This window comes from Carcharhinus amblyrhynchos, chromosome 7 (assembly GCF_965287045.1).
Source record: "Carcharhinus amblyrhynchos chromosome 7, sCarAmb.v2.hapA, whole genome shotgun sequence".
Taxonomy (NCBI): Eukaryota; Metazoa; Chordata; class Chondrichthyes; order Carcharhiniformes; family Carcharhinidae; genus Carcharhinus; species Carcharhinus amblyrhynchos.
Window position 1 is genome coordinate 60,336,068 of NC_137330.1, and position 22,520 is coordinate 60,358,587.

The following is a 22,520-nucleotide window of genomic DNA, read 5'->3' on the forward strand; positions in this document are numbered from 1 at the left end:
TGGAAAAAAAAAACTCTTTATATTGAACTGCCTCACTATAAAACATTTTTTTGCTGTCTTTGCGATATAAAACAGCATCTTTGTCAAACATAAGTCTGTATGAAAGAATGGGAATTTGACGACCTTTAGTGCCTTCTCTTCGATTCGTACTCCGAAGCCTCGAGCCTGAAGTGGTGGCTAAGTTTTGCACGTAGCTTCTGGATACACCTGTACACCCTGCCCTCCCATCTCGGTATCCAATTCAAGGAACTGGTCTGTTTCTCCAGCAGTGTAGGCGGTGCCTGAAATTACTGTGGGCGATGCAAACCGAGGAGGAAGTGTTTTACCATATTAACCTGAGCTCAAAACTTCCTAATGATCTTCACAGCGAGCAAGAGCTGATGTCTGTCATTTTCCAGAGTCAGTCATTTTCTCGGAGAAAAAGGTAGGAAACGGTTTCCCTTTTCAAAACGAGAACTTTGCTTTCAAAAGAAATATTAATTATTGCTGAGATATTTCCTCTTTAACATTGTGATACGCGTCTCTTAGTGTGTAATGCTTACTGAGGTCGTAGCTTTGTGTTCTACTGTTAACCATTCCTGTAGCACAAAGGTAAACTGTCTCCTTCAAAATACTCAGGCTCATTGTGTCAGGAAAATAATAGAGGGGTTTGAAGGAAGTATATCTCCTTTAGCGTTCTGTCACTATTGTGATTACCATTTTATTGAGACATCCCCGTCGCTATAAAGCAAGTTCAAGTGTCTATGAATCTAAAAGTAGCAGCTTAACTTTGGACTGGTACTGATGGTGCTGATGTGAATCTCGAATGTGCTAAGACAAACTGTTGGGCTGTAATACTGTTTGGTGAATAACCCCAGTCAGGCATTAAGAGTGGTCTTAAAACTGCTAAAATAAGTTGTTAATTTATTGTGTGCTATTAAAAAGCTTATTGCCCTGACTCTTTAGTGTTACAAAGAAGTGGACGTCATCCCTTGCTCTAAGCCAATAGTTAAAAAGTATCACCTTTGAAAGAATAGAACTTCTACATCTGTAGAAACGTGAACATTTGGAGGTGGACATAGTCTGAATTATAGTCTTACACAGCCTAAAGTATAACTACAGTCTTAGTAGCTGCACTTTACACAGAGGAGACATTCCTAAAGCTGTGCCCAGAGAGACGCAGCAGCAGGACCATCCTGATATTCTTAAAAGTCCACCACAGATTCTCATCTCATATGTTTTACTGGTTGCATTCCTGTGAAAGACTTTATATAACAGCATGTTGTTGGCAGAAATTGTGTTTTAAGGACAAAATTGATACATAAAACAAATGCTGCTTTACACTTTTAGATTAGGATACAGGAGGAAAACATTAAAGGTAGAATTTGCAGACTCACTAAATGCTGAACAGCACAACAGGTCAGTAGGCATCTGAAGAGGAGAAATGACTGAATATTTTAGGTGCAATCCATCATCAAAATCATCACAAAATATGTTTATCTAAATCATTAACTGTCTTCACCCTATCGAATGTGGAAAAGCTTGCTACATTTTTCTAACATTCATGTTTTGTCTTTTAAATCTGACAAAGCAAGGGACTGTTATTATCAATGGTACAATTTCTATAATTTATACCATCAGCACCAGCATCGTTGGCATCCCCATTCTCTCCCCAACCCCTACCCACTCCACCCCACCCTGCGATCGTCGCCATTCTCACTCCGTGGTCACTCACCACCCCTATCACAAATAAATTAAACGCCTATGGGGATCCCATTAAGACCCACTCACCCCCTGACACCACTCTGGGCACTTTCAGGTTGGCACTGCCATGTTGGCAGCAGAGCCAACTGGTCATGCCCCCTCCCCTGGGGCTTATACTTACTTCTGTGCCCCTGGATGGATCCCCTCAGCAGAGATACATTTTTAAAATCCTGCCAAGAACTTCACCAAGGTGATATTATGTCGGCGAGGTATAAGTGTACTGTGAAGGGGGATAATGTGATGAGGGGGCTTGATAATTGGATGTAAACTTATGTAAATCTGGTTCACACCCATTATGGTTGCAGGCTGGGGAAAATCAGGAATAGCGATCCTGCTTGCGAGATTTGCCATTTCCATTTTTTCCAGATTTTGTACCCCCACTGGTGACCCTGCATGGAGCATCTGGGCTCAAGATCAGATGTAGAAGTTCAGAAACAAATGCAAGATATGACTATTTCTCACCCGGGAATACACAGTATTGAAAAGCTGGCTGGAAACTAGTAAGTGACAGACATGGAACAAAAAAAGCAGGAAGGATCACTCTCTCCCTTCATACCCGATGGGTGTGTTGAGTTATGGGAAGCAATGTTGATGTAAAGGGTAAGGCTGAGCGAAGAAAATGTTTATTCAGCATTCAGTCCTCCAATTAACTTTTGTAAGAATGAAAGCATTGTTTTCAGCTCCTGTTCCAAACCCCCTTGCCTGGCTGCCAACTCCATCCCTTACCCTCTTACAACTGCAGGATGTGGTCTCACAACACCAGGTTAAAGTCCAACAGATTTATTTGGTAGCACGAGCTTTCAGACTGCTGCTCCTTCATCAGGAGCAGCTGATGAAGGAGCACTGCTCCGGAAGCTCATGTTATCAACTAAACCTGTTGGATTTTAACCTGGTGTTGTGAGACTACTTCCTGTGCCTACCCCAGTCCAACGTTGGTGACTGCACATCATCTTACAACTATGAGGAGATCCCCAGTTTCGTTACACTCCTGGACAGGGAGCAAGAAGCTTGTTCTGCTTTTTTCCCAGCCTCCTCTGTTAGTCACAACAAAAGTTTGTCTTAAGTTCTTTCCCTGTGGATACATTTTTCCAGTCCAAATGTATTTTTATAAGCTGCCAGTTTAATCAGGATTTCTTCGGCCAAAGTGTAAGTTTATCAGTTACTAAAACACAAGGAACAATAACAGAGGTCACACACACTCACATTCAAAGTCAGAAATGAGAAGTTAAAATACCAAAAATAAAATTTGAAAAGAATATAGTAATCAATCCCTTGCTTCTCTGTGGGCTGTTAAGTTAGAAGATTCCAGTGGACTTTCAAGCCACTCGTGTTGGTTTTCCAATCTATTGAAGAGCCTCATTAACTTGTCTCCAAAGGGAGAGATGCTTGGTTCTCTCTGCAGGGTTAACTGTAGAGAGGGTGTTCTTTTTCCTTCTGCTCGACAGATAGCCCCCAGCAAAGGAGAGAGCGATCCTACCTGCTTTTTTTGTTCTGCGTCTGTCACTCACTATTCTCCAGCCAGCTTTTCAGCGCTGTGTATCCCCAGATGGGAAATAGTCATATCTTGCATTTGTTTCGGAACTTTCTACATCTTCAGAGAGAGACGTCAGCAGAGGTTGGGTGATTCTGGATGTCTGACACAGATTCTCCAGTCTCATATGCCCTGACACAGCTGCCAAGGAGAATGAAGACTTTGGTATGCAGCCAAATCTCCTTTCACTGCAGTGGGACCAGGGAACTCCAGCCATCATGCAGGGAGGCAGAGCCACAATAGGCCGGCAAAGCCTGGCTGCAGTCAGATCGGGGCGCCTAAAGAGTGGGTCGGAGAATTCCAGCTGAGATGTGTGAAACTGTCTCCATTGTCCTCATAAACCTAGATTAGGTCAGCTTTTTGCATTTTCCAAATTTCTCTTCCATGTGTCTCTCTGTTTGAAGTGGACCTTGATATCTTATTTGGGTGTGAAATTCCATGCCCTCTCAGAAAGGTCTGACAATATAATTCACAGAGGGTTTACCAGAAACATGTCCTTTCACAGGATCAGCCATCTTTTAGTTAGTGTCTTTTACTTGTGTTTCTGTAAAAAACACACAAAAGTTCAAGATGCCTGCAGGTGGCTGGGGAAGCTGTAATATACTTTCATGAGAACCCTGAAACTATCTGAGACTGATTCATCCTGCTCACAACCTTGGTGTCGCAAGTGACCCCAAGATAAACATCTGACCACATATTCATGCCATTGCAATGTGTACCTCGGTAACATTGTCTGACTTTGCCCCTTCCTCAGCTCACCTACTGCTAAAACAATCATTTGTAATTTGTTGCCTCAATACTTGATTATTCCAGTGCATGATGTGAAAATAAGAACATAAGAACATAAGAAATAGGAGCAGGAGTCGGCCATCTAGCCCTTCGAGCCTGCCCTGCCATTCAATAAGATCATGGCTGATCTGAAGTGGATCAGTTCCACTTTCCCACTTTCTCCCCATAACCCTTAATTCCCCTGTCTATCAGAAACCTACCCGTGACTTAAATATATTCAGCGAGGTAGCCTCCACCACTTCCAGAGATTCACCATCCTTTGAGTGAAGAAGTTCCTCCTCAACTCCGATCTAAACTGCATCCCCCCCCCCCCCCCCCCCCCCCCCCCCCGGCTTATCTTGAGGCTGTGCCCTCGAGTCCTGCTATCCTTTTTAAGTGGGAAGAATCTCTCCACGTCCATCCTATCTATCCCCTTCATTATCTTATTCATTATCTTCATTATCTTATAAGATCCCCCCTCAGCCTTCTAAACTCCAATGAGTACAGACCCAGTCTATTTAGTCTCTCCTCATAGGCTAACCCCCTCATCTCTGGTATCAGCCTAGTGAACCTTCTCTGCACTCCCTCCAAGGCCAATATATCCTTCCACAAGTGCGGCGACCAAAACTGCACACAGTACTCCAGCTGTGGCCTCAATAGTACCCTGCACAGCTGCAGCAAGACCTCCCTACTTTTATATTCTATCCCCCTTGCTATAAAGGCCAGCATTCCATTCGCCTTTTTGATCACCTGCTGCACGTGATGCCAGTGTTGGACTGGGGTGAGCACAGTAAGAAGTCTGACAACACCAGGTTAAAGTCCAAAAGGTTATTTGGTAGCACAAGTTTTCGGAGTGCTGCTCCTTCATCAGGTGAGTGCTCCTTCATCACATGGTGAAGGGGCAACGCTCCGAAAGCTTGTGCTATCAGATAACTTATTGGATTTTAACCTGGTGTTGTAAGACTTCTTACTGTTCCATTGCACATCTGGCTGATCTCCCATGTTCTGTCCTCAGTATTGAGGTCATTCAAAATATTGCAGCCTATGTCCTAACTCGTATCAAAACCCAATCATCAATCACCTCTGGGTTTGCTGGCCCACATTAGCTCATGGTCAAGCAGCACTTTGATTTGAAAATATTTTTCCTTATTTTCAAATAACTCCATGCTGTGACTCTCCCCTATTTCTGACAGACCCACAACTTGTGGAGATTTCTCTGCTCCTCTAATTCTGCCTGCTCAAGCATCTCAGGTTTTAGTCACTCCAGCATTGGTGGCTGTACCTTCAGTAGCCTTGCCCCTAAATCCTGGAATATCCTCCTTACTTATTTTGGCCTCTCCACCTCAATTTCCTCCTTTAAGACACTCCTTAAATCTGCCTCTTCAAACATACTTTTGGTCATTGGACCTAATGGCTGGAATTTTACAGCCCCGCCCAGCACAGGATTCTGAGTGGACGAGAGGCAGGCAATGGGAAGGTCTGTTGATCTCAGGTGCGATATCACAATTTCAGGATGATTTCAGGATAATCCCACCCATTATCTCCTTACGTGGCACTTTGTGTATGTTTAATACTTTAGATTGCTCCTTTGAAATGCTTTGGAACATTTCATTGCATTAAAGCTGCTGTAAAACTTAAATAAACCACAGAAGGTCTGAATTTAATGAGGAAATCGTTGCAGGGTAGCAGTGGAACATTTAAGTTTGAAAACAAGAAATGAAAGTATGCATACACAAAGACAAAAATTTATAATTAGGTAAATGTTCAGAAAACAAACAAAGCCTAAGCTCACTTTAAATGTTATTTCCTCTCTCTAGGTTGAACAAGTTTTAATTATTAATGTACCTGAGCACTGCATTATAAAAGAATTAAGAAACAGCTAAGAAAAACTGGCATAAGAAGGGGCAGGAAAGATAAACATTACAATATGGATTGAAAGTGAGCTGCAATTTAGGGCAATAATTGATGGCTTCCGTGTGGTTTGAATTTTCTTGTTTCAAGATCCTAAGCACCATACACACATTAGAAAGTCATCATTGGGTCAAAATTCTGTAACTCAACCCCTAACAACACAATTGGTATATTTATGCCACATAGACTGCAGCCGTTCAAGAAGGTGGCTCACCATCACCTTCTCAAGGACAACTAGGAATGGGCAATAAATGCTGGTCTAACCAATGATGCTCATGTCCCTTTAATGAATCAAAAAGACATCAGCCGGGGTTTCAAGTGGGTGCTGTGGCTGATGAGTGGTAGTGTAACTTGCCAGGCAAGGGCTGCTTTTTTATGTCCTGACCCATTATATTGTTATGATCACCATAGGCATCTCGCAACAAGGGTAATAATAGATTATACCATGGGCACCATAGTTAGGGGTTTCTAAAATGTGTAGTATGTTGCACGCTTCATAATTTTTGCATAAAAAGGCTCAGTCAATCTCAGAAGAAAAATGAAATGCGACAGCTGTGATTTGAAGAAACTGTGGCCAGAATTTTCCAGCCAGCCTCCCTTACCCCCGAGGTGGGATATCCCATGGCTCGAAGGTAGCTCGCCACTGGCTGCTGGAGGGATTTTGCAGTCCTGCTGAAGTTAATGACAATTTGCAATGCTGTACCTACCCCAACGCTGGGGATTCCATGGCAGGGATCAATTTTGGTGGGGTTGAAAGTTCCCACTGGGGAAAGGGATGGAAAATTCCATCCTATGAAAAATGTTTGTGTATCCCTCCTTTTTAATGTTTTATTCATTCATGGAATTTGGTCATTGCTGGCTAATTGCCCTTGAAATGATGATGATAAGCTACTATTCAACCTGCTTCACTCCATGTAGAATAGGTACACTCAGTGCTGCTAGAAAGGGAGATGAAGTGTATTGACCCAGTGACAGTGAAGGAGTGTTGATATATTTTCAAGTCAGGATGGTGAGTGAATTGGAGGACGGAAGGCAGAGGGTGAGGGGGGGAACCTCCAGCTGATGGTATTCCCAGGTGTCTGCTGCTCTGTTCTTCAGGATGGTAGTGGTCATGAATTGAAAGGTGCTGTTGAAGGAGCTTTGATGAATTGTTGCAGTGTGACTTGTGGACGGTGTACATGGCTGGCACTGGTCAGTACTGAAGGGAGTGAATGTGAAAATCTGCTTTGTCGTGGTTGGTTTTGACCTTCTTCAGTGTTGGACCTGCATTCATCCAGGTGAGTGGGGAGTATTCCATCACACCCTGGGCTTGTACCTTGTAAACGGTCATCAGGTTTTGGGGAGTCAGGAGATGAACTAATTGCCACATGATTCCGAGTCGCTGACCTGTTCTTGTTGCCACAGTATTGATATGACTAGTCCAGTTGGGTTTATGGTCAGTGGTAGCCTGCAGGATATATTGGTCAAAAATAATGGCATTAAATATCAAGAGGCAATGTTTAGATTCTCTCTTGCAGGAGATGGTCATTTCCTGGCACTTGTGTGGCACGAATGTTAATTGCCACTTGGCAGTCCAAGCCTGGATATTGTCCAGGTCTTGCTTCATTTGGATATGTTCTGCTTCAATATGTGAGAAGTTGTGAATGGTGCTGAACATCACGCAGTCATCAGCGAACAACCCCACTTTTGACTTTATGATGGAAGGGAGGTCATTGATGAAGCAGCTGAAGATGTTTGGGCCTAGGACACTATTCTGATGAATACCTGCAGTGATGTTCTGAAACTGAGATGATTGACCTTCAAACACCATAATCACCTTCCTTTTCGCTAGGTATGACTCCAAATTAGTTGAGAGCTTCTTGATAGCATTCTTGGTCAGTAACTTTCAGCTCACCTCTGGTTTTCAGATCTTATGTTCGTCTTTGAATGAAAGTTGTATTCAGGAACTGCATACCCTGGTGGAACTCAAACTGAGCATCAGTGAGTACATTATTGCTAAACAAGTGCCACTTGATAACACTGTTGATGGCCACTCTGTCATGTTGCTGATGATCGAGAGTAGACTGATTAATTAGTCATTGGCCGGATTGGATTTGTCCTGCTTTTTGTGTGTAGGTCATGGCTGGGCAATTTTCCACATTAACAGGTAGATGTCATGCTATAGCTGTACTTGAACAGCTTGGCTAGGGGTGTGGCAAGTTCTGGAACATAAATCTTCAGGACTATTGCCGGAATATTGTCAGGATCTATAGCTTGTTCATAGCCAGTGCCTTCAACCGTTTCTTGATATCACGTAAAGTGAATCAAATTGGCTGAAGACTGATATCTGTGATGCTATGGCCCACTGGAGGAGGCTGAGATGGATCACCGATCCACTTGGCACTTCTGGCTGGAGGATGCTACAAATACTTCAGCCTTATCTTTTGCAGTGATGTGCTGGGCTCCTCCATCATTGAGAACGGAGATATTTGTGGAGCCTGCTCCTTCAGTTTGTTGTTTAATTGTCCACCATTATTCATGGCTAGGTGTGGCTAGACTGCAGAGCTTAGATCTGAACAATTGTTTGTAGAATTGCTTAGCTCTGCCTATGAGTTGCTGTTTGGCACTCAAGTAGTCCTGTGCTGTAACTTTACCAGATTGACACCTCATTTTAGCGTTTGTTCATGCTGCTTCTGGCTTGCCTGCCTGTGCTCTTCATTGAATCAAGGTTGATAACCTGGCCTGGGGGTAATGGTAGAGTGGGGGATATGCTGGACCATAAGGTTACAGGTTGTGGTTGAGTACAATTCTGTTGCTGCTGATGACTCACGGCATCTCACAGATTCTCAATCTTGAATTGCTAGAGCTGTTCAAAATCAATCCCAGTTAGCATGGTTATAGTGACACCCATGTATTTTAAAAAGCTATAGAATTGCCTCAAATGCAACACAGCATTCTCAAATAATCTTGGCATTTGAAACCCACATCTGGTCTTGCTGTTCCTTCTCCAAGAGGTCATGTAAAATCCTAGCCCCTACCACTTTGTGTCACATTTTCTATATTTTACTTAATCTATTTCTACCATTTCCCTATCATTCCCCTTTTTCTAGTTGAATGTCTTTCCACTCTCTATCAATTTTCCAGTTTTTTCAGTTTCTTTTGTGTTGAAGTGTAACCCTTTGCTCTGACACTGATCTGATGCCAATTCTGTCTACACTCTTCCCAACCCCACCCCTTTAACCATATGTTGATCTTTCTAACTTTCCTATCCTTCTTTATTCTGACATGTGGTTGGGGGAGCAATTCAGAGACTCTCACCCTTGAAATCAGTTTCCTAAACTCCCTTTGAAGCTTTTCTTTCCTCTATGGCTAGCTCCTATGTGGACTGGCTGCTCTATCTGCTGTTCCATAATCTTTCCTCGTCATTTTGAAACTTCCCTTATCCTCACACTTGGAAGCCAACAGTGGCCAAAATCTCTTGGGCTGTTTTAGAAAATAACTTCTCTAACTGATGAATATAACTGATGGACAGTTTCCTTGCTTGTGAATTTGGATTGACCTGACTAGGTGAGAAAATCATACACTTCAAATCGTTTCAAAGGAGAGTGTAATATTATGCGATTATTCTAAAACAGGAATTCCAGGATGTACATCCAGCAGGACTGCTGTTACATTGCCTGACTGGATGATATTATCTCGTGGAGCATTGAATCAATGAATACATTTGGAGTAGACTATGTTGGGATATTAAAATAAATGTAAGTCAGAATGTAACAGGAATTCACGGTTCAAGGCCAAATAATCAGTTACTCTATTAAAATATTACACTCAAAATTGATTGATTCATTTCCTGGTAGGTTGTAATCTCCAGTCCTCACATTAGTTTTGTAACACATTCCGACCTAACCTGATATGTACTCACAGGATTCTGTTTCGGGGTTTATCCCCTACAACTTTTATATTCCTTTAACCATTGCCTATCTGTCCTCAGTCCAAACCTTCAGTCTCTTCCATCTATTTATGATTCAATCTGCCACTAATTGCTAGCGTTTCACTTCTGTTAAAGGACACTTCAGAAGGTGTTTCTGGTGACTGCCATTTGATTTGATTTAGTATTGTCACATATATTAACATACAGTGAAAAGGATTGATTCTTGTGCGCTGTACAGACAAAGCATACCATTCATAGAGAAAGAAATGAGAGAGTGCAGAATGTAGTGTTGCCGTCATAGCTAATGTGTGGAGAACGATCAACTTAATGCGAGGTAAATCCATTCAAAAGTCTGACAGCAGCAGGGAAGAAGCTGTGTCTTATGCGACCTCACACTTTTGTATCTTTTTCCTGATGAAGAAGGTGGAAGAGAGAATGTCTGGGTACGTGGGTTCCTTAATTATGCTGGCTGCTTTGCCGAAGCAGCGGGAAGTGTGGACGGAATCAATGGATAGGAGGCTGGTTTGCGTGATGGACTGAGTTACATTTGCAACCATTTGTAGCTTCTTGCAGTCTTGGGGAGAGCAGGAGCCATACCAGCTGTGATATAGCCAGAAAGAATGCTTTCTTAGTGCATCTGTCAAAGTTGGTGCAATTCGTAGCTGACATGCCAAATTTCCTTAGTCTTTTAAGAAGGTAGAGGTGTTGCTGGGCTTTCTTAATTATAGTGTTGGCATGGGGGAACCAGGACAGGTTGTTGGTGATCTGGGTGCGTAAAAACTTGAAGCTCTCGACTCTTTCTATTTTTTCCCTCATGGAGGAGGGTATGTCCTCCATTGCGCTTCCTGAAGTCTATGACAGTCTTCTTCATTTTGTTGACATTGAGAAAGCGATTATTGTTGCTACACCAGATTCTCCATCTTACTCCTTTAAATACAATAAATAGGTTTCGGGCTGTTCTAGAGTAGAACAGTCTGTTGTTAGCATTGATTTGGTGAAGGCTTCATGAGGCTGTGCAGATATTCTTCAGCTGCTGTTCTTCATCTCTGATTTTAAGAAATCAGCCATCAATGTGACAGCTGTCAGTCATCATGATGGTTTCCGTGGATTCTTGATTTAAAGCTCAGGATCTTTCCCAACTTCCTGAAATTCCTGAATGCAATTTTGGGGCCCAACATTTTCATTTGGGAGCCTAGTTATCATTGCCTCTCTCTGCAATATTTTGTGTATAATCGCTACCTTCCAGGCCGGGTTATATAATCACTTACCTTGTCTGAACCTGTGCACTCGCCACACATCCATCTATTTCTGCTGCGCCTTTAATCTTTGCAGTGGAGCCACCTGGCTCATGGAGCAGCTTGTACACATTGGATGATAAGAGTATCCATCCACTGAAGTTGAAGATTTGTTGAACTGCACGCTGGAAAATTTTTCTAGGCAGTTGTGACTTGTGAGCAGATGATGGAAGTAAGGTTGCCAGCTATGATTAAATGTATTTCTGGAGATTTCATTGCATGACCTCCCCCATGCTTTTGCCAATAGTTGATCACCACATCCATCCTTATGACGCACAGCCCTCCAACCCCAAATGAATTGCTTGAAGTAGGCCTCCTATCCACACAACTACACCCCCTCCCCCTCCCCCACCATTCCAATTCTCAACATTTCTATACCAGGTAAAGAGAACTGTTCAAAATAAATGAGAAAAATATTCCTTAATGTCCCAAGATATTTCTCTAGAGTTGCACAAAGCTATGTCTTAGAAATTGATTCAATTGCTGGAGACCCCAGGCCAATCCTGGAGGGTTGCTAATCCTAGATGGAAGGTTTAGAAGAGGGATAGTCAGCTGTGAGTACTGTTCATTCTAGGCCACACATTTCCACCTGAGGATCAGCAAGAGAAATACACTTTGAGGCTTGGTTTGAGTGGTGTCCTATTTTGTCTGTCAGATGATTTACAGCTGAGTTGACAAAAACTAAACAAGCCAAAACATCCATCAAACTGCATTCCTGCTGTGTGCCAGCCATGCAAGAAACCACACATTTTGATTTGTCAGATGCTGTCTATTGGATGAGATAGCATTTCTTTGATTTCAACATCAAGTATGAGCGGCAGGAATGAAGGACATCTGCTTTTGCCTCCTAACCCACTTGGCCAGACAACAAACTACAATGAAGAAACTTCTTGAAGAAGATAAGGAGGTAGAAGGAAATTTGGCCAATTGGATAAGTAACTGGCTGTATCATAGAAGACAGAGGGCGGTGGTGGAGGGAACATTTTCAGACTGGAGGCCAGTTACCAGCAGTGTACCACAGGGGTCAGTGCTGGGTCCTCTGCTTTTTGTGATTTTCATCAATGACTTGGAAGAAGGGGCTTGAAGGGTGGGTTAGTAAATTTGCTGACGACACCAAGATTGGTGGAGTAGTGGATGAGGTGGAGGGCTTTTGTAGGCTGCAAAGAGATATTGATAGCATGCAGAGCTGGGCCGAAAAGATGGAACTTAACCCTGATAAGTGTGAGGTGATTCATTTTGGTAGGACAAACTTAAATGCGGGTCAACGGCAGGGTTCTAAGGAATGTGGAGGAACAGAGAGATTTTGGGGTTCATATCCACAGATTTCTGAAGGTTGCCACTCAAGTGGACAGAGCTGTGAAGAAGGCTTGTAGCGTGTTAGCATTTATTAACAGGGGGTTTGAGTTTAAGAGCCATGGGGTTATGCTGCAACTACACCAGACGTTGGTGAGATCACAATTTGGAATATTGTGTGCAGTTCTGGTCACCTCACTATAAGAAGGATGTGGCAGCATTGGAGAGAGTGCAGAGGAGATTTACCAGGATGCTGCTCTGGTTTGGAGGGTAGGTCTTATGAGGAAAGTTTGAGGGAATTAAGGCTTTTCTCATTGGAGAGGAGAAGGATGAGAGGTAACTTAATAGAGGTTTATAAAATGATGAGAGGGATTGATAGAGTGGACGTGCAGAGACTATTTCCTCAGGTGGATGTAGCTGTTACTAGGGGGCATAACTGTAAGGTTCATGGTGGAAGATATAGGAGGAATGTCTGAGGTAGGTTCTTTACTCAGAGAGTGGTTAGGGTGTGGAATAGACAGCCTGCTGTGTAGTGGTGTCAGACACTTTAGGATCTTTCAAGCCATTATTGGATAGGCACATGGAGCACACCAGAATGATAGGGAGGGGATAGCTTGATCTTGGGATTGGACATAGCTCGGCACAATATTGAGGGCCGAAAGGCCTATACCGTGCTGTAATGCTCTATGTTTCTATGTTCTATGACCTTGACAACTTACATTACCTTGACAACTTGCTTTTAAGCCAGTATCAAATATGGATTTAAAAGGTTTTAACTTCTGAAACTTACTGATGTAAAGTGAGAATAGTCTATTAGCAGCTATATTTCTGCATTTATTTGCTTGCGGTCTTTAAGTCAGCTTACTCCCTTGTGGCTTTCCATGCTTATTTGAGCTTTCCTTGACCAGTAGCACAAGTGTAGGCATTTTGTTCCCAAATGTGGTTAATGGTCAGTCCTTTGAACCTAGGGTGATCATCGGTGCACTTTGCCAAGAAGGATGTTCATGGTACATTCTGAATGGTATGTTGATTACCTATGCATTTGCATTATTCTCATTACAAGATTGCAGTAATGGTGACTGTGCAGTTCATGAACTTCTTCTGAATTGTGGAAAGAAGAATCTGTGTGGTTACTTGCTGAAACTTGAAGAATCCTGTCTGCGCTATCTTTAAATGACTGGCAATGGCCTCAACCAGAATTATCTGAGCTTAAGTAATGATTTTCAAATGACATCATGTGTTACATATTTAAATGAGTTTTTATTTTAATCCTTCTTGCCTAAAGTATTATTCAATTTATATTGTTTTACATGGAAGGGTAACATGAGTAGTTTCAAAATAATATCCCCTGTTTCCGACCAGTAAATCATGGGGTGGCAACTTTCCAGTATAACTGGCTCATATGTGTCAGCTCTGATCGTATCTGAGGATCTGATGGTATTTGAACAGTTGATAAAATATATGCAGTAACAAGTTTTATGTTCTTTTACTGGTAATGGGATGAAGAAGTTTTGCTTTGACTCAACTCCCACATACCAGGAACTTTTAGGAGAAAATTGCACTTCTAATGCATTGTCTTTGATTTGTCTCTTACTGGGTGGAAACTGAGTGACACAAGTCTTCAGCATGTGTCAGGAATGCAACTGCTCAATGATTTTCTCAGTAAGTCCTTTTTACAATAAAGACTTCAGTCAGGAGTCAACTATATTTGCACAATTGCTCAAAAATAAATTTATTGTAAATTATGTAATTTTACACTGACTACATCCCTTTGACCAAAATTTAAAATACTACACATTTTATATCTTGCCTCTTACCCATGGTTCCCATACATTTACCTCATGTGTAATGTAAGCATCTGAGACAATGGTTATTTTTGTAGCATTGATCCTTATTGATATTTCTGAAGACAAAAGGAGAAATGTGGTTGTTGCTTTTCTGGGCTTTGTGAGTTTCTGATGGTGGTAGCACAGCTTTTTTTAAATGTTAGGCATTTTATAAAATGAGCACGATTAATGTTTAATCATTAATGGATGAGGGGTGTCTTAATTGTATCCGTGTGATACCACACCATAACACCAATAGTGGATTGAAACATAAAGACATAGAAGATAGGAGCAGGAAGAGGCCATTTGGCCCTTCAAGCCTGCTCCCCATTCATATCGATCATAGCTGATCATCCAACTCAATAGCCTAATCCTACTTTTTCCCTACAACCTTTGATCCCATTTTCCCCAAGTGCTACATCCAGCTACCTCTTGAGTACGTTCAATGTTTTGGCATCAACTACTTCCTGTGGTAATGACTTTTACAGGCTCACCACTCTTTGGGTGAAGAAATGTCTCCTCACCTCCGTCCCAAATGGTCTCCCCTGAATCCTCAGACTGTGACCCCTGATTCTGGACTTCCCCACTGTGGGGAACATCTTCCCTGCATCTATCCTGTCTAGACCTGTTAAAATTTTATAAGTCTCTATGAGATCCCCCCTCTTCATCTGAACTCCAGCCAAAATAATCCTAAGCTAGTCGATCTCTCCTCATACATCAGTCCCGCCATCTCCAGAATCAGCCTGGTAAACCTTTGCTGCACTCCCTCGAGAGCAAGAACATTCTTTCTCAGAAAAGGAGATCAAAACTGCACACAATACTCTAGGTGTGGTCTCACCAAGGCTCTGTATAGTTGCAACAACACATTCCTGCTCCTGTACTCAAAACCTCTCACAATGATGGCCAACATGTCATTTGCCTTCTTTACCGCCTGCTGCGCCTGCATGCTTATTTTCAGTGACTAGTGCACAAGGACACCCAGGTCCCACTGCACATTCCCCTCCTAATTTACAGCCATTCAGGTAGTAATCTGTCACCTTGTTTTTGCTTCCAAAGTGAATAACCTCACATTTATCCTGCGTCTGCCATTAATTAGCCCACTCGCCCAACCTGTCCAGATCATTCTGAAGGATCTCTGCATCCTCACCATGTTCACTCTCCCACCCAACTTGGTATCATCTGCAAAATTTGAGGTGTTACATTTTGTTCCCTCATCCAAATCATTAACATATATTGTGAATTGCTGGGGTCCCAGCACTGATCACTGTGGCACCCCACTAGTTACTGCCTGCTAATTTGAAAAGCACCCATTAATTCCTACTCTTTGTTTTGTTGCTGCCAACCAATTTTCTATCCATAGGATAAGGTTTTCAAAACAGTTATTGGGGAAAATCAACAGGCACTTGGTTTACCTCACACTGAGATACCCCACACTGATTTGTAAAAGGCAGTTCATGTTTGACTAATTAATGTGATTACTTTGATGTAGTAGTAGATGAGGTTGATGAAGAGAATGCAGTGGATATATGGATTTTAACAAAACTTTTGATGAAATATCACTGAGGTTTAAGGAATAGGAGTCATAGTGTCCAATTGGATAAGAAATTGGCTTAAGGATAGAAGAACAATATATTGTTTTTCAGCCTGACAATAATGGACATTAATGTTCCCCAAGGGTCAATGCTAGGATTACTAAATTTTTGCTCCACATAAATCACTTGACTGTTGGAATAAAGAATAGATTGGAACCTGTAGCCTATTTCAGGCTTCTGGACTATCCAGAATGTTTGCCTTTTCTTTATGCTTGCATGAATAGATGTTTCTTCCCAACTGTTTAGATTTGTGGGTCTGGAACTGCCTTATTCTGTATCAGCTGGTGAAATACAGCAGCTAGTTTTAGTAAATTGAGTAATAATCTTCAAGTAGCTCCACAGAATCACATATGTTAGGGTGCAGAAAGAAGCCATTCAGCTTCTACAGTTACCGATAGCTGTCAGATTGTACATTCCTGTGACACCAGTTATGCCTATTTACTATAGTTGAGTATGCCTTTGGATGTCAATCTTGCAGTTTCCTTTTAATTTGTTGCTGATACCTGAGTGGGATGCTGTAACCAGATGGGTACCAATAGGGAGCTAATAGGGAGGGTGGTTGTTTTTCTGGGCTGAGGGTCAAATCTCAGGTGAAGCTTGGGGGATCAGAGATATGATGGGCAGTAAGAATGATATGAGTCATCTGCAATAGGACATAGATGGGCCAGCAGAATGGACAGACATGAATAGATAAAATTTAATATGGAGGACTTTGAGGTGATGCATTTTGGCAGGAGGAACAAACACGGGCAAAAAGACTTAGTAGCACAGTTCTAAAGGGTGTGCAGGATCAGAGGGACTTGCAGGTGATGTGCATCAACTTTTGAACCTGATAGGGCATGTGGGGCTTCATTAGTAGAGCCATTGAGTCCAAAAGCAAGTTTTGTTGACCTTTTAACCCCCAACTAGAGTGTTGTGTCCAGTTCTGATCACCACACTTTAGGAAAGATGAAAGGGTCCTTGAAGGGATGTGAAAGAGATTAATCAAAATTGATGAAGAATCTCAACTACAAGGTTAGCATGGAAAAGCTGGGATTGTTCTCCTTTGCACAAGATATAATTCAGTAAAGATTTGTATATGTGTACAAAATTCTGACAGGCTTAGATAGAGAGCTGAAGAAAATCTGCTGGTTTGTACCAGATTAGCTGCTGGTATAAACACCGGGGGATATATAGAGTTAAACATTTTGACAAGGGATACAGGTGCAATGTTTTTACCTTTGTATATAAAGAGGGAAACAAATCAAAAAACCTTTCTGTTCACAGATGGGTGGTGCTGTTTAAATGAATCATCCTCCTGTCTGTCATGATTATGTCAGACCATTTACGCTGAAACATTAGCAGTTAGCATGATGATTCTCATAGGCCAACAAATTAAAAGGAAACTGCAAGATTGAACATAAGAACATAAGAACATAAGAAATAGGAGCAGGAGTAGGCCATCTAGCCCTTCGAGCCTGCCCCGCCATTCAATAAGATCATGGCTGATCTGTTGTGGCTCAGTTCCACTTTCCCGCCCTCTCCCCATAACCCTTAATCCCCTCTCTTATCAAGAACCCATCAACCCGCTTCTTAAAAATATTTAGCGAGGCAGCCTCCACCACTTCAACGGGCAGAGAATTCCAGAGATTCACCACCCTTTGAGTGAAGAAGTTCCTCCTCAACTCCGTTCTAAACCGCCTCCCCTTTATCTTGAGGCTGTGCCCCCTAGTCCTACTGTCTTTTTTGAGCAGGAAGAGTCTCTCCACCTCTATCCTATCCATCCCATTCATCATCTTATACGTCTCAATGAGATCTCCCCTCATTCTTCTAAACTCTAACGAGTACAAGCCTAGTTTATTCAGCCTCTCCTCATAGCTCAATCCCCTCAACTCTGGTATCAGCCTAGTAAACCTCCTCTGCACACATCCAAAGGCGTACTCAACTATAGTAAATAGGCATAACTGGTGTCACAGGAATGTACAATCTGACAGCTATCGGTAACTGTAGAAGCTGAATGGCTTCTTTCTGCACCCTAACATATGTGATTCTGTGGAGCTACTTGAAGATTATTACTCAATTTACTAAAACTAGCTGCTGTATTTCACCAGCTGATACAGAATAAGGCAGTTCCAGACCCACAAATCTAAACAGTTGGGAAGAAACATCTATTCATGCAAGCATAAAGAAAAGGCAAACATTCTGGATAGTCCAGAAGCCTGAAATAGGCTACAGGTTCCAATATTCCAAATAATAATATAATGAAGGGATAACAAAGGTATTCTGTACTGCCTTTGGATTTAGCTTCAGGCACTGGGTGGCTTTTTCTATTGATGAAGAGTTTCAGTCGGTCCTTTTCAGCTTTGAACAATGCTGACATACTGATCATTCTTTTCATTCACAGAGACAAAGAAATTATCACGTGTGGAGTCACATGTACATTTGGCATACAGCACTTTCTTGAGACCTCTGTTGAATAAATGCTTTCCCCATTAAACAGATTTGGACAACTAGAGAAAGTTAATAAGTTTGATAATTAACTTCACTTGCAAAATATTCATCACAAACACCCGAAGCAATGGACAACATAGCACACATTTGTCCTGCATTCAAAACGTACTATGTGTGGATTTAATGGGCCCCATGAAAATGATCTCTCCATGCCTACTTATGCCCCTGAACCTCAAAGGCAGCAAATGTCTTTCTTTCTATCCAAAGGGAAAATGGCATCTCTCTGATACCACTTGCTTTTATATTTCTTTTCCGGTTGAATGGATTCCTAGCTGAAACATTTACCACATTAAAATAGTGACTACATGTCAAAAAATACTTAATTAGCTGTAAAGCATATTGGGACATCCTGCGGTTGCTACATAAGTGCAAGTCTTTTTTTATTCATGTCAACCCAGTACTCAAACAGATTGTCAAGCAAAGGTGAGAGGCTCTGTGCAATCTCGCAGCACACTATAAACCTCCTTCAGCCAAGCCAGTTGTAGGTTATAAACCCACCATTAATATTTGCATTTGTAGGAGCACATTGCTTCAACATAATATGTAATCTCTACGTCTCACATTACCACCTTCAGTGGAAAAGTCTGCATTTCAAACATTTGTGTGTTCTTAATAGTATTGAGGGATAAGTTTTTTTAAGAATACCATTTAAATCATTCCTGTCTATGCTTAGCCTTTATTGAACACATTAGCAACATAAAACAATAATCTTACAGGTACATTGCCACACTGAGATTTTCTGAGGGATAGCCTGGTGTTGGCAGATACAAGCTTATTAGCTTGTAATAATTTGCCAGAAATTCCTAGATGGGGAAGGGATTGATGGAGCAGGTAGTAAATTAACCTGTGTCCATTTTTGGCTAAAAGTATTTCTGTAATGACACTACAGACATTCTCCTTGAAGCCGGGTTGAAGATTCCCACCGGCAAAATTTCAAATTAAGACATGGGTGGCATGATGGCACAGTGGTTAGCACTGCTGCCTCACAGTGCCAGGAACCCGGGTTCAATTCTCGGCTTGGGTCACTCTTTGTGCGGGGTCTGCACGATGTTCTCTCCATGTCTGTGTGGGTTTCCTTCGGATGCTCTGGTTTCCTCCCAAAGATGTGCGGATTAGGTGAATTGGCCACGCTAAATTGCCCCTTGGTGTCAGAGGGACTAGCTAGGGTAAATGCATGGGGTTATGGGGATAGGACCTGGGTGGGATCATGGTTGGTGCAGACTCGATGGGCCGAATGGCCTCCTTCTGCACTACAGGATTCTATGATTCCATGAAAAACATCAGTGAGTACTTCAGAACAGAACGTCTCAATTGTGGACTGGATAGTTTGAGCCAAAATTGGTTAATACAGAAAAACGTGAATGTGGGAAATGGTGATAACTGATGAACAGACTTAGAGACAAAATAGAATCAGTTATGGTAATTTAAGCATCATTATGTAACTGGGATGGATTGTCCTTCAAAAGGAATGAGAAATAGCAGCAGAGCTGAACTTCCACCTGCCTCAGACTCCACTCCTCAATGAGCCATTTATCTATATAGAGGTCCCATGTAGGTTGGGATCTGGAAGTATTCTTGCCACAAAATGCTGGAAGTGGTGTATTGGGATCACAGCTACACCAATGTGAGAGGCTGCAATGGAACAAAGGCAGAGACGGGCCCTAAAGACTGACAGAGACAGATAAATTAAAGGTAAAAAATCAGTATTCATGACATGGGATCATTGTTGCCATCCTAAGAAACAAAAGTAACATGGAGAGGCCAGAGGGAAATCAGCTGCAATCCCAAACCCTGTTCTCAAGCCACTAATGTCATGCAAGTGGAAATCAGGAGTACTGGCAGGGACACAGGGAATTCAATACAGGGTCTTCCTTTGCTTTTGTTTAGTTCAAAGAAGGCATATTGCCTGCAAATACCTTTTTCTTGCAGAGGGCAGGTCCCTGCCTATGAATATGTATGCTTTAGCAACTGTTAGTGAGCCATATTCTGAATGTGACTGATAATCTTAAACTGGTTGTGTCAAAATCTGGACTTCCAAGTTTGACTTTAGCACAAACACACATTAACATAAGATACTTATCCAACAGATTGTCTTTATTTTACTTGCTAGCAGGGGGTTTGGTTTTCAGCACAATGGGTCACGGCACCACTTCCGTGCCGTGACAAAGAAAATCTTCCTGGTCTATACAATTCTGCAGCTCATAGTCAGTTGGACACATAAGAACATAAGAACATAAGAAATAGGAGTAGGAGTAGGCCATCTGGCCCTTCGAGCCTGCCCCGCCATTCAATAAGATCATGGCTGATCTGTCGTGGCTCAGTTCCACATTCCCACCCTCTCACCATAACCCTTAATCCCCTCGCTTATCAAAAACCCATCAACCCGCGTCTTAAATATATTTAAAACGGGCAGAGAATTCCAGAGATTCACCACCCTTTGAGTGAAGAAGTTCCTCCTCAACTCCATTCCAAACCGCCCCCCCTTTATCTTGAGGCTGTGCCCCCTAGTCCTACTGTCCTTTCTGAGCAGGAAGAGCCTCTCCACCTCTATCCTATCCATCCCATTCATCATCTTATACGTCTCAATGAGATCTCCCCTCATTCTTCTAAACTCTAACGAGTACAAGCCTAGTTTATTCAGCCTCTCCTCATAGCTCAACCCCCTCAACTCCGGTATCAGCCTAGTAAACCTCCTCTGCACTCCCTCCAAGGCCAAAATATCCTTGCGTAAGTGCGGCGCCCAAAACTGCACACAGTACTCCAGCTGCGGCCTCACCAATGCCCTATACAGCTGCAGCAAGACCTCCCTACTTTTATATTCAATCCCCCTCGCTATGAAGGCCAGCATCCCATTCGCCTTCCTGACCACCTGCTGCACCTGCAGGCTGGGTTTTTGCGACTCATGCACAAGGACCCCGAGGTCCCTCTGCACCGTCGCCTGCTGCAGTTTTTCGCCACGTAAGTAATAGTCCCTCCTACCATTATTCGTACCAAAGTGGACCACCTCGCACTTGCCAACATTAAATTCCATTTGCCAGTTCCTGGCCCATTCGCCCAGCCTATCTAGATCCTTCTGCAGACTCTCCACACCCCCCGCGCAATTTGCCGTTCCACCAATCTTGGTGTCATCAGCAAATTTCGACACCATACACTCGGTTCCCTCCTCCAGATCATCTATATAAATAGTAAATAGCTGAGGCCCCAGCACCGACCCCTGGGGCACTCCACTAGTCACCAACCGCCAATCCGAATAACACCCATTAACCCCTACTCTCTGCCTCCTATTTGACAACCAATCCTCTATCAACGCTAACACCCTACCCCCAACTCCATGCCCCCTTACCTTCTGCAATAACCTCTTGTGAGGTACCTTGTCAAATGCCTTCTGAAAATCAAGAAAGGCCACATCCACTGGCTCTCCTCTATCCACCGCCCTAGACACATCCTCATAGAACTCCAATAAATTTGTCAGACACGACTTCCCCTTAACGAAACCATGCTGCGTCTGCTCTATCAAGCAATTCCCCTCAAGATGCCTCGCTATTTCCTCCTTGATGACGGATTCTAACATTTTACCTACAACAGACGTTAAACTAACCGGCCTATAATTCCCTGCCTTTTGCCTGCCACCCTTCTTAAACAACGGCGTAACATTAGCCATTTTCCAATCTTCTGGCACTTCCCCGGAATCCAACGACGTTTGGAAAATAACGACCAAGGCATCCACTATCACCTCTGCCATTTCTTTCAGAACCCTCAGGTGCATTCCATCCGGTCCTGGGGACTTGTCCACAATCAGTCCCTCCAGTCTGTCGAGCACCGCCTCTCTAGTAACAAATGTCACAATCCAATTAAAAATGTTACAAATGACATACTTCCTGTATTGATCCAATAGAAAAATTATTGAACCACCCTGATCTATGAGATCATAATACCTCGTGGGATACCCCATTACATCATCTCTAAGCCTGTCCTCTAGTCTCTAGAGACTAGAGACATCGTGTCTCTATTTTTGATACAGTAAGAAGTCTCACAACACCAGGTTAAAGTCCAACCAGTTTTTTAAAGTGTTGTGAGACTTCTTAATGTGTTTACCCCAGTCCAACACCGCCATCTCCACATCATGACTACCATCTATTTTTGATAGCAGCTTCACAAAGA

The 22,520-nt window shown here is 42.6% G+C and overlaps 1 protein-coding gene across 1 annotated transcript in view; it reads left to right on the forward strand.

The window, feature by feature from the left end:
* The first annotated feature begins 312 nt into the window (after positions 1–312).
* The window catches only part of LOC145345591 (uncharacterized), a 120,386-nt gene continuing 98,178 nt past the window's right edge, over positions 313–22,520 (forward strand). The window contains exon 1 of the mRNA XM_080193426.1: positions 313–424. The gene's annotated coding sequence lies outside the window, so the exon portion shown is untranslated. The remainder of the gene's footprint in view (positions 425–22,520) is intronic.